Consider the following 13,491-nt stretch of genomic DNA (forward strand, 5'->3'; position numbering starts at 1 on the left):
ATTCCCTGTGTTTGAACCATATAAACCATCGGTTAAAATATCCAGGAATAAAGTCTGTCATTGATTTCCAAGAAAAAAAGAGCAGCGCATTCTCCTGTGCTCTGCAAAGGATCAATATTTCCCATGGTTCTTGTGGAGGGATGCCACGCCGTCTTAGCTTGCATCAACATTTGCTTACGTCAGTGTTCCGTGTGCTTTTCAGAGCATTGCGAATCTTATTCCGGTGAACATTTGAAAGGAATGGAATGAAGGTAGTCTGCTATACAAAGTGATACTATTAATTCGTTGTAAAGACGTACTTTCTCTTTTGATTTCAAAAACTCGAGGCCTGTTTCTCACAGTATCCTAAAATTACAAGAACATTCTCAACTGCGCTGAATTCATCGATTAAAGGCAGCATACCACGAATCTGGGATGCTACGGATTTCAGGTGGAGTATCCGTATACCGGGTCGTAGATTATGGAGACCAAGTTGGTTCTGCTCGTCTCTCCCTCAATCACTGCAAGCAGCCGACCCCTGAATGCTGATTTTTACGATGCCTTCTATTGCAGTGCACCACCCTTGCACGCGTAGCGTCCCTTACTGCCTATCGGAGCAGTCCGAATTGATTTTCGACCAATTGCAGGGCGGAGGTGGCGCAAGGGGTGGAGCGTTGCAATAGATGGCGTCGTACAAAACAGCATCCTGGCGGCGGCTGTTTGCAGTGATGCAGGAAGAGATGAACGGAACCACCCCGTCACCATAACCTACGACCACGTTTACGGATACTCCACCTGAAATCCGCACCACCTCAGATTCGTGGTAGGCTTCCTTTAAGTGTTACGTTCTACCTTAAATTTTTGAGGTCATCTAATTCCTTCTATTCTATACAGTCAAAAGCGTAGGTAAACAATTTCCCTTTCTACCTACAAGCACACCTTTTATGAACCAACTTCGAACTTGCTTCGAGCAACTTCCACAATACCATCGACACTAGTTTGTAACGTAGATAATATATCTCCGAAGCTACATTCTCGTTTTTTAAAAGTGATTCTGACTGCTACATTCTATTCCACAAGGTTCTATTTTATCATCTTTTGCACACATGGGGGGGTGGGCATAGCACGAAACACAGAACAGTAAAATACAATACTTTCTCCGTCTCGGAAAAGTACTTCTACCCATGCAAAGTAATACAAAGTACGTACATACATACTCATACAAAGTATTACAAAAAGTAATTTTACTCATACACCTCATTTATCAAAGAAGGCTAAAAGTATCCTCAACGTGATTAACCACTTCCTCCGCAAACATTGAAGCATGAGGCGTGAAGGGCGCAGCAATTTTGATAGCGTTTGTCTCGCTTGAAGTACTTAGAACACGATAGATCCCACCAATCCTTGACTAGCTTGCTCACTAATCCTTCCCTCGCACAGCTCTGTGAGGATTTCCATGAGCACTATGTATGCACTTAGAAGACCTTTGTTAATACATAAGTCACTAATGACGCTTCCGTAAGATTCGGCCAAATGCAGTGCGACCTCGATCCAGTGTGCCTGAAAAAGGCTCCCTATTCCAAATTGGACGAGTTTTCATGGAGCATGAGATAAGTTATCGGACACCGATCGAGTCATACACATTGGTGCTCAGCTAAAAATCCAATTTTCCGCATTTTTCATCGCTGCTTCGGCAGCGATGGAGTGGTTAAAAAATTCGCTGCTATTTTTTGACGAATCATAAGGAAAATCCCTAAGTTTCAAATTCTTGTAAAGCTAGTTGGGATAGATTCAAAAATAGAAGATAAGTCTGCTATTTTCTCGACGATGTTTCGGAAAAACTAAAGAAGATAGAAGTGCCACATTTTGTGCAAATATCAACAAAATTTGTCTGTACAAACCTGCGAAATTGAACTACATGAAGTTTACCATGAGCGTGACGTGCCTGCTTTTCAGTAATTCGTGCAAGTAATTTCCCAGGAATTTTACATCTCTAACCGGGTTTAGATAACTTTTTTCGGGCTGTACCGTCATCGAAATTCCTGTTTAAGTGATACTATGAAAAGTCATCATTGTTCATCGAAAAGTATCCTCATTCAAGTCTTTTTTACACCGAATGCAAAAACTTATCTTCCTCCTGGGACCGTTGATCCCTGAGCGTTTCTCGGGAGTAGCGTTTCGTCGTGCATGTACACATGGAAAACGTGTACAAAGCCTTTCATAAAGTGACAAACCAGACTAATAAATAGTCGTCCGTACTGTATTGATATGCTCGCAATAGTATCTAAATATAAATGGGGAATAGAGAATAGGCGAGGCATACATCACTTAGTTCGCAGTACCTTCACTAATTTAAGTATGAATGTTAGTTTTCTCTGCAGCTACGCTTCTACATACTCACCCTTACCTGCTGCTCTCTCGTTCCTGTCACGTTCCGAAGTTTTGTTTCATTTCGTTCTCCTCACAGTTTCCGTCACATTTTTCTATCCCGCACCACGTTCATGGAAGTGTTAGCTGCTTCTTTTTCGTGTCAGGAACTGAGAATCTTGTCGTAGTGTTCGACCAGTTAGGACTCGTCTTTCAAGTCCAGCACTTCCACAAAGTGTTCTCCTACACTGCTCGACTTCGCTGTGGGGATACTCCTGACGTACGCCGAATGTGTGCGAAGCGCCTTCCCCCGGAGAATGTTAGAGAAGAGAGTCCTTAACCAGCGATGTAAAAGTGGAGCATCACATAGTGTTTAGGAAAGAAAAAAAAACAAACAAACACAATAAGTGACTTCAAATATACTTTGAATATATGGCTTCAATCTTAGAAATACAAGGCTTCAGCTTGAAATGAAGAAAGCAGCTTCAATGCTTGAGTAGGTACATTTTATTAGTACTGTATCAGATTATGATCGTTGCAGATGTGAGCAAATATGACCAATTCAGGGGTTTTGACGATATTTCTGATCAATAGCGACCACGAAGCACTCCCATCCGACCCTCTCTGCTATACCACTGATGTGCCCTGTTTTCACGACCCTATACCACATTTTTTTCCTACATAATGGAATTTGCTTTGCATATATGACTTTATCATTTCTATTACCCCTTCGTATGCCCATGTACTTGGCAATTTAGTAAGAAGAGTCGTGATCGCACAGGTGCAGTGACTTCAAAAAACTTTAAAACACATCGATATGCAGCTGTTAGGTCTCCATATACAAAGAGTGCACAGACTCGACGATTCAACAAACGTTAAAGGATCAGTTTCTTATTGGGCTAAAACCTTTCCGCTACTTATTTCTGAAACGTTTCTTGTTTTTGTTTTAAAGGACGTGTGCGTCAAATGACATTACTAATGAATTAGCGGAAATGTTCTCATGACAGCAGAAAAGTTTGTTTTGCACTAGACTCAAGACAGTTGACAAATAGAGCGAGAATTATAGCATATTCTTATCCGCTTTAATGGAGGTCTTCTCATATTTGGTTCTAAAAGTCGAGTTATTGAACTTCGAAACATTCTTATCAAAATCACTGCGAGTTTATTTTTGGGGGCAAATAATTATTATTAAACTTTTATTAACAACCGTCCTACTTCTTGAGCAATAGTTACATGGTGATCTTGTCGCAGTGGTAAGAGCTCCATACTACGTCTGCACAGTAGATGTTTGGACAATTCTCAACGACAACCAAACTCCTACCCTTCCTGAAGTGGCAAATTCGTACCACACTTCCTGTTCGGAAGGATTACGACATTTATTCGATATGGTTTGGAAAGTTCGACTTTCAGTGAACCTCGGCATAGTTGAACGTAGTATCGAGTTTGATAAGCTGAAAGTATTCGTGGAGTTTATCAGTTTAGTTGTGGAGAGGTTGGTCGTTTAAATTGTGGATTGAATATCGCCCTTTTCAGGCTCTGAAGAAGGCGATATTGCCGAAACGTTAGCTAATAAATTTATTTATTTAACAACCTCGTGTACAGCTTATCAAACTCGATACTACGATATGGTTTGGGTTCCGCAAATCATCTAGACGCTGCATACACATTTGTAAACCACCATGATTTGGAATTGAACGCTCTGATGCATTCCCAAGGGATTCGAAAATGATGAGCAGTGAACTGTCACAATGAAATTGTCTGAAGGATTTTTGCACTAGAGGCAAGAACTTCACTAGAGGCACAAGCAAGATCTTAAAAGGCTGCACGCACTCTTTATAAAATCTCGCGATGGTTTTGGTATAAAACTCCTATCTTCAGTCCAAAATACTATGTGACTTGTTAGTTGCAGTAAATTTGCTTATACTGCAATCGATGATGTCTTCCCTGAAAATACCGTGCAACAAATATCGATAGAGTTTTGTGTTTAATTGTGTTCTCGTTCGAAAACTAGCCCATCTAGGCTGAGTTGGAACTTTTCTACATTATTCATACTAAAGCTTCTGAAGATCACTTGTATCACCTGTGCTCCTGCTGTTTATCGATTTCCTCGAGCGGACACCAGCAATACTTCCATTTCTCCGGATCGCGCGCAAGTGTTACTCAGTGGCATCTCTTCCCGTGAGAAACTCGAAGAACATTGCATTTTCCCTTGAAAGACCTCGCAAAGAGGTCTGACCATCGGATCGGCGGTCTTCCTGCGGTGCGTTTGATGTAGCATGGTATCCAGTCGCCTACGGCTCTGGTCCAACGATTGTCGTTGAAACGCATCATGTGTCCGGCGCAGCTAATTTTGCTTTCCTTGGCATACGCAGTAGCGTCTCTGATCTTCAATCGGTAACGGAGGAGTGAACTTCGAATCCCTTCTTTCTTTTGCATAAAGCGAGATACTCTTAGCATCATCCTTGAAAGGGTGTGGTAGGAAGATATGTGGTAGAAATTATTCGCATTCCTCAGTTGTGTTGAATGTTAATCAAGTATGCCAACAGAAGCACGAATCAATATAACTATGAAATCAAAAATTTTGTTTTTAATAACTGACATTTTCTCTCTCTACGCACATGTGTTGTGGTGAAATAACGAGGCGGTGCAATTCTCCACGATAGTGATGAGATACATTTTACTCGCTTCTAATTCATCAATCGTAGAGGATTGCCTCGTCTGGCAAGCTTTGGCCTTTGAGTGATTCTCACTGTTTTTTTTTTCTTTCTGGACTAATGGTAAGGCCTGTTTAGTGTTTTCTGATGGCATAGTAGAAAATTGAGCAAAAAATCTGAAAAAGTGTATTTTATGCTTCTCCTCACGGTCGATTACTTTGTGCTATTGAGAGAGGAGCAAATATTCACCTCATCGCGAAAACGAACACCATTTTTGCAGTTTTCTTTGACTGTCTTGAGAATAATCTAATCTTTTTTGCAATCGCAAAACCTAGCTAGCTTAGATTCAAAAGAAAGTGAAATGCAAAGTAATCGCTGTGACTATCCTGACACTTGGTTTATAAAAATTGTGAATTTGCCCACCTGTTCGCACAATTTCCCTGTGTTGCTTTCGAATTCTATACACTGCTATAGGCACATGTGTGGAAAACAAATTCATCTATTTTCGGGGTAGCTTTCTATTAAAAGTGGTACGTTCGCTGTGCTTCGTAATATATGAGCGCCGTTAGGGCGATAGAGTATTCGGCTCCTACGAATAGTCTGTGAATCCACTAAAAATGTTATCTTTCAGCTAGATGCTCCCTATATAAGAAGCTGCTGTGATGCAAACGGCTGTTTGAGAAGCAATGCTCTTATATATTCGTAGTTGCATGCACCTCTTTTCGTGATATGTTATTTTTACTTCGATACCTCATGAAATCTCAGTGCCTGCAATGCTTTTGCGCAGTTCTGTAAGCACGACTTGCTCAAACAAATAATAGAATAATAAAAAGTAAGAATAAAGCATCGCCCCACCTATTTTGCCATATTCTCGAATTTCCTGTTTCTTACCCGATTTTATCTGAAAAATTTGTTGAGCATAGTAATTCTTAAAGGCATCACCCATGAATCTGGTGTGGTGCGGGCTTCAGGTGGGTTATGCCTATACGGGGGTCGTAGATTATGAAGATTCCGTCCATTTCTTCTTAATTGCCGTAAAAAACGGAAGATGCGGCGCGGCACAACGAGGGCGCGCTCCAGCAGAACTCGTGGAAAATAGTGCCCGGAACGCTCGAAGCCACATCTTCCGGGCAGCTTTTTACGGCAATTAGGAAGAAATGAGCGGAATCACATTTCTCCCCACAATTTACGGACTCGTGTAAGCATAACCCACCTAAAACCTAAAACCACGAGATTCGTGGGTTGATGTCTGTAAATGAGCTTTACAGAATGACATGGTGAGCTGTTCTAGCGAAAACCATAGATCCCCGTCTGATTCTGTTCGCTAGATTTGTGTTAGCTATGAGCTACGCCCTTTGTTTTCGTTTCATCTATTTGCTAAGCCATTGTCGCGAATCGTCGTCGTGGCACTTAGGAATGACCGTCTGATGATCAAACAGTTTGCTCTGAGCAGTCTTCTCGGTCATGGTGAGAATGTGCTAGTCTAGTGCTTAGATAAGCTCGAGCTACTTATCTCTACCAGCTTATAGAAATAAATAATCCTCATTTTCTTTATTCATCGACATTCATCCTTGAATACCAGAATCCTTTTTTTTCGGGAGGTGATATATGCACTTTCCCGAGAAAGGGACGAGAACAAAGCTTCTTGCTTGGATGCGTAAACATATTGCTATTATTACCATAAATTAGTTGATCAGATCGTTGTTCCATTTGATGGGAAACCAAAAATAATGCGTAACAAAATAAGAGAGCCTTAAAAATAGTATGTGGTCCTATAAATAAAGAGATTTTCTCAACAACATAAACTGAAGTAGGAGAAGAATTTTGGAAAAAAAACCATTGAAAGTCCAACAGAATGAGAGGCATTGAAAATCTATCGGAAAGATTGCTGAAAATGAAAAGTATATTCTGGGTTCAAAAAGTTTAATATTTATGGTATGGCTCAGTAAAACTACTTCATCTGTGCTATCAGTCCAAAATGAAGGGACGCAAACTTTTCCCCACTCAGCAATTACACATACTAACACTACATTGAACTTATTGAAGTCAACTAATCCGACCTTTCTGCCGTTATGGTTTTTATTTTTTACTTCGTTTCGCATTAACATTTGAATTTTTTCTCTTCGACTGTTTACAAGCTACTCCAATTTCTTTCTATAGAATTTGTTTGCTAAACGGTTTAACTTGCTCTTTGGTTGTCTCAAAAACTCGCGGCAATCTCGCTTCCAATGCAGAGTTTTTTGCAAAGTTTTTTTTTTCAGGTTCCAACGCAAATTTCAAGTCCAATCAACTCGTTATGTGCCGTGCAATTCCAAGATGTACAAAGAATTTTTTTCTCAAATCCTTAATTAGTTCTGTTCTATTACTAAAGAGGTCACACAATCCGTGAATAGTCTCCTATGTTTACTCGTGTTGTAGTCGTACACTTCGTGAGGAATCGTGAAAATTCTCCTGCCTAGTTTTCAAAAAATCTCCCTTCATCGAGCATTCATATCTTGCACGATTCACCGCTCTTATTCTCTAGGTATAGTTCCCCTACATGGTTCTGCCCACGTCGTGAAGAGAATTAGTCTTAGAATTTTAAAGTTGGGAAGATCTCCTGAAAGAATTATCTTAGAATTCTGCTGAAAATGTACCTACACTCGCGTGCATAACAAGACAAGAATCCATTACATGACTGCAGAATTATTTATCTTCGTGGATATATCGACACGTGTCGGTAGAAACAACGGAAATAGGAAGTCCATAACACTTGTTTACAATTCTACATCCGTTTATTTTCCGGTGAAATACGATTAACGTCTGCTATTATTTCCCTGCAATATTCGTCTTTCTTCCTCCGGATTCCTTTCAATTCCTGCAGCTAAAAAACCGTTCCTTGCGGATATATGTGAATTCCTAAAATTCTCTCCATACATGATTTCACAAGAGCCTGTTGTTCTTCACATTTCTCGTTATCCGATGTTTCCAAAGGAAATTAACGATACTACGTGTCTAAGTGAATCTGCCGATTATAAAATTTTCGATAGAATTACATGCTTGGGACCTTCATAAACGCCAGAACAGCATTTGAACAACTTGCTTTAGTGTGGGCCTGGCCATGTCGAGTTGAGATTTGTTATGCGAAGCGAGCGATCATAATTGGTAAGAATTTAGAATTGTTCTACAGTAAGATGCTTCGGTATCTGAGTGAGTAGTAAGATATCTAACGCTTCTGTTTGGGCTCTTTTACACCACAAAGGACGATGGAAGCAGATATGCTAGTGCATCTGGGTCCTCTTTGAAGCTTAAGAAGCACTCAGAATGGGACTGGGAGCATTTTCACTCCTTATCTAAGTACTAGTTTTCTAGCGAAGCACACAACACTATGCCGAGTTATGGAATGGAATCATTTTGGACGAAGGGGTCAATCCAAGTGATTTACTACATTGTAGATTCTACTTACTTTATCGTAGATCTGAAAACTGACTGCAAGTAATTGATCCACCTGCACAATTGTTTCCAATATGCGTGTTCTGTTTGGAAAGAAGTCTAGCTAGGAACGAGGCAGATGCAGTCGCGTTCAAGCGTCCAGATTTATTCCATTCTGTTTCTTGCTAAATGCAGATTTCTTGAGCAAAAAATAAGTTGATCACGATGCTGTTTCTGGTATTCAGAAGACAGCCTTAAACCGCTCCATTAGCAGAATTTAGAACTTCGGGGCGGCAGTGCTTTCTCAATCAGCGGTCATTCATGGGTATCTATTACGGATTCGTCAACCAACTTCATACTTTCGTTGACCTCCTTCGGCTCTAATTCTGGTTGACAATACGATCCGCGTAACTCGATCTTTAGCTTAGGACCGTTGTTCACTTCGCACTCTCACGCGCTGATCATTTTCAAGTGCCTATGGGCTGCTCGTTCAGCCAACAATCACCTAACATTCTAAGGGAGCTACCCACATTTTGCTTTCTCCAGAATTTTGAGGATTTTCTCCTTACATGAACTATAAGTTAAGGTGTCAAGAAGATTTTTCAAATTCTTCCGGACACCTTCACTTATAGCACTAGCAGGTATCTGCCATCTTCACTTATTAACACTTCTTTATCACCCGTGTACCTACTTGCTTAATTTTCTTCCTCATATTTCCTTGGAACTGCTCCTGGTTACTTTTGACAAATTGCTGAATACTCATCACTGAAATTCTTAAGCGCGCACATTCATTTTGCTTTTTGAATAACTTCACCTTTTCATTTTCCTCAATTAGCATTTCTCAAAAATATCACCAATATCCTGTTCGAAGCAGCACACTGCGAAATTGGTTTTGGAATTTCTTGAACAATAAATAGGATTAGGGGTGTGGTCCACTATTGAGAGCGCGATTACGCTCATTTTAACCTATTTATCCAGAAAAGAAAGCGCGGGTGTAGTAAAGCAGTCAGAAGTTCCGCTTCCTGCACGATCGATCGGAGGTTCGAATCCGCCCTAGTGCTCACCAAGCCTTTCATCCCTCCGGATTCGATAAATTGGTACCAGACTTGCCTGGGAAGATAAAAACACTGACTCCACACATCAGCTAGCCACTGCAAGTCATTGTATAGGCCAGTTACACGTTCGTAAACCTCAAACGATTCTGAATTGAAGTGAACGTGTTGGCGCATCCCAAGCAGTTTGATTAACGCCAGAAACTTTTCAAACTTTATCAAGAAAAACGGCGCAGAAAAAGGTCTGGTCGCAACGAACTCCTCTACGATGCGACTAATGACGTGGCACGCCTGTAAGCGCTGCGTTCGCGCCGCGTCTGCAGAGGACAGGAAGAGGCAGAGTCTGCAGCTTATTCATTGCCTGCTCGCTGCACAGAGGCGGCGCGTTTGCTACGCTGCACGTCCTCAGGGGAATTCTGTGAGATAAGCATGATGCGCATGAAGAGTTAGATATGATCGCTTTCATATTCCCGAACTACGTCCTTGATTGTATTTATTCGGGAGATTAGTTGTAATTTTCTACAAGCATTCAGAATTATGAAAGTCCTGAGTTTTAAGGATAATGGTACAATGGTTAGCACCTCCACTGTACAGTTACTAGTTCCAAAAAAATGCACTTGACATATAGTAAAGTCAGAACGAAATGAAGCATAGTGCAGTGGCGTAAGTGGCTCTGCTAGAAGCGGTGCGGTTAGGATCGAGCAAGGATGCTTGCACATCGCGCTTCATATCGTTATGACCCAACTTTATGTACAAGTCCATTATATCATTACAATTTCTTTGAGAACGAAGGTATTTTGGTAAGGTTATTTTTTTATAATTGTTTAGTACAGCGGTAGCTAGTGATAGCTGATAGATGGATTTTCGAATGAGAAACAATTTTTAAACTGAGGAACATCATTCTTAAAGTTAATGTTACGCTTTGAAGTCACTCTTGCACGTTGTTTTAACAAATAATAACAAAATTTGGTGTTATTGGCCTTTTTTTTGGGGGGAAGAATTGCTCAATATTTGTGCAACGGTACTTTGTTCTCAGTTCTACGCTAAGCAGTTCAGTCTGGATATACCTCAAGATTTTTCCTTTTTCTTCTAGCAGACTTATATAGATACTTATAGACATACGCGAGAGTTTTGTGTTCTTTCTGTCGTGAAAATCGAGAACGGTGTTGCACATACTTTCTTGCATATGCAGACAACATTGATCATTCTTAAAAATACTGTGGTCACACCAAGCTATACAACCACCTATTTCTTCATTTATCGGGTCGTTCCATGAATAATTCGTTTTCAATTGCCCAAATTAAACACAAGGGGAGGAGATGGACAATTATGGAAGAGGAGGATAAAAGTCTGTCAGATAGATAGGAGAGGATTGAAAAAAAAATGAAGGAGGACATATTAGCTCTAGCAAATGTTTTGTTTGTCTCATTTTGGAAAGTAAAACACGTATGAATTATCACAGTATTTGTTTGATAACCAAATATACGCCACGATTAGTGATGAGTGCACAAATGTCGCAAACTTGACTAAGGCATATCAAAATTTTGAGAAACCCAATTGTACAGGATGGCACAGGGAAATTTTGAATGTAATAGTGGCGGGGTTGAGGAGTTTGTAGACAGGTGGGGGTGGCACCCTTCGGAATACTACTTGTGATTTACTAATCATGGACCATTGGATCGGTTCACAACGAGCATTTGCTGTGAAGTCATTTCACAAAAGTTGTGATACAAACTAGAAAAATGGCGACTGCTGCTGAGCGGGAATTCCGACCTCATTACAATTCATTGGAATTAAACTAAATTTAAAAAGTTGATGACGAAATTGAAGTATTTCCTCGAAATTCTTAGCCAATCTATTGATGGCAGGCAAGATGGAACGCAAGCAAGACGTCGTACATTGTAATGACGTCCGAATTCCCGCTGAGCAACAGTCACCATTTTTCTAATTTCTATTACAACTTTTGTGAAATGACTTAACAACAAACTGCACGTTACGAACCCATCACTGGCCCCGTGATTAGTGAATGGCAAGCAGCTGTATTCCGTATTCGTTGTATTGCCACTCCCAACTGTCTACCAACCTGTCCACAGGGCTGCCACTGTTACATTCGAAATTTCCTGTGCTCCTTGTGTTTCTGAGTAGCAACGACAACAACGAGGATTCTGCGCAGGAGTGCAGCAGTCAGACTTTTAATAAAGAAACGTCGCCATAGCGACATAAAATCAAGTGTTTAAACTAGTCTTGAAACCACTCATTTCAGAAGAACACTAATGCGCTTTTGGTGGTGGATTGCTTGCAGATGTGTAGAACCAGTACTTCCAGTAGCATGAGACACATTTCAGCATGAGACATTCATAGATCTCGGTTTGTGAAGTAAATTGTTGAAATCGCTTCCGATCCTATAGCGAATCTGCGTGGTTGTCAACGTGTTTGTTCAAACGGCGTCAGGAAGACTTTCCTCGTCACGTTCTGGACTACTCGTCATAGATATTTGCACAAACTTAGAGAGCTACTCCCAAAGAAATTCTATTTATCATCTTCTCTCAAGTATATTTCAAGTAATGTCCTTGAGATTCGTCTACCTCTCCTATTCTGTTTGCCCTTAGGGATATTCACCTTAGTTTACTACAATTTTTAGGTAGCGAGGCTAATAAGTAGTGGCAAGTGTTGGTGTCACACATATTTATTGTTTGCGGGGGAACCCTAGCAACAACTCGCAGCCAATAACATAACAATAACATACGTCGAGGATGTTAGCAATAAGTAGAAGAACAGTAGAATTAAATGAAATGAAGCATAATTTTAGCTGTTATAAGCTGATCTTTCAGTAGAAAGAAAACCAGGGAATTTTCGCTGAAGCAGAAGCTGATGTTTTCTCGAAATTGTTGAATTGCAATGGAAAAATGTATTCTATGATTGCCGTTATAAGCTGATCTTTAAATTAAATTAGCCCAGACATTTTACGGTGCATTCTGGAGGAATCAATGTCCGGCATTCTAGAGCAAGGAGAAAGTCATCGAAGACTTCACGTTATGTAAGTTATCATGGATGTCATCAACTCTACCGATTTTTAAAGGGATCAGAAGCAGAAAATGATAGCTGAAATGGGACAAGCAGTGTTAATTTTGAGGTGCGCGGACGGGTCTTGTAGTGCAATCGTTCACAGTACATTCGTTATTGTGCATATTACACTCGAGGAATAAATATGCACGTGAATATTTTGTGAACCTGTAGGGTACGAAATCATCCTAACAGTCGTGCTAGAAGTACATTTTTGTGGCGCTTAAAGTAGGTCGCAGTGAGATGCTCCGCTTCATTGAAGCTGAGCGGACCCAAGTCAGGTCGCCCTGACCCGACCGCAATATCATAATCTCCTATGATATAGCTTAAATTTTTTCCAGTGCAACTCAACAAAGTGAAAAATTCGCTGGCGTGATTGATTTGTAGGTGCTTGGTGCTCGTCATAACCCCGCAAAACTACAGTAGTCACCACAGTTCTTGTTGTAACTGCCCTCTCCAAAAAAAAAATCAAGGGATTTTTTTCACTTTACACCTTAATCAACATCCTGTCACTCCTAGCTACGATCCAGTTAAATAAATATACACGCTCTGCTGTTTCCATTTCCACTGCCGACAGGTCTACTATAGACGCCTGCGTGGAAGGACCCTCAGGATTAAATACTAACAATACAATAGCGGAATAATACAATATTTGTAATCTTGTGTAGTTGTGCATAAGGAGTTTTTCGGTCTACAAAATGATAGGACTCAACTCCCTAGTTTCATTGACTCTTGTTTTTCTTTCAGATCATTAAAATGAAGTGTCAAGAGGACAAAACGTAATATTTCCGACACCTTCTGCTTTCTACATTTAATCGAGAAGTTAAAAAAAATTGAAGCTGCTCCTGAAAGTTGTTGTGTGTATGTAGGGCATCGAAAGGGCGTTTCGATTCTTGAAAAGAGAAGAATCTCAGGAGAAACGAAAAAATATGTTAAGAAGCGTACGACGCAAGGAAAGTAATACT

The sequence above is a fragment of the Necator americanus genome, chromosome V, assembly GCF_031761385.1.
Source record: "Necator americanus strain Aroian chromosome V, whole genome shotgun sequence".
In the NCBI taxonomy this organism is placed as follows: domain Eukaryota; kingdom Metazoa; phylum Nematoda; class Chromadorea; order Rhabditida; family Ancylostomatidae; genus Necator; species Necator americanus.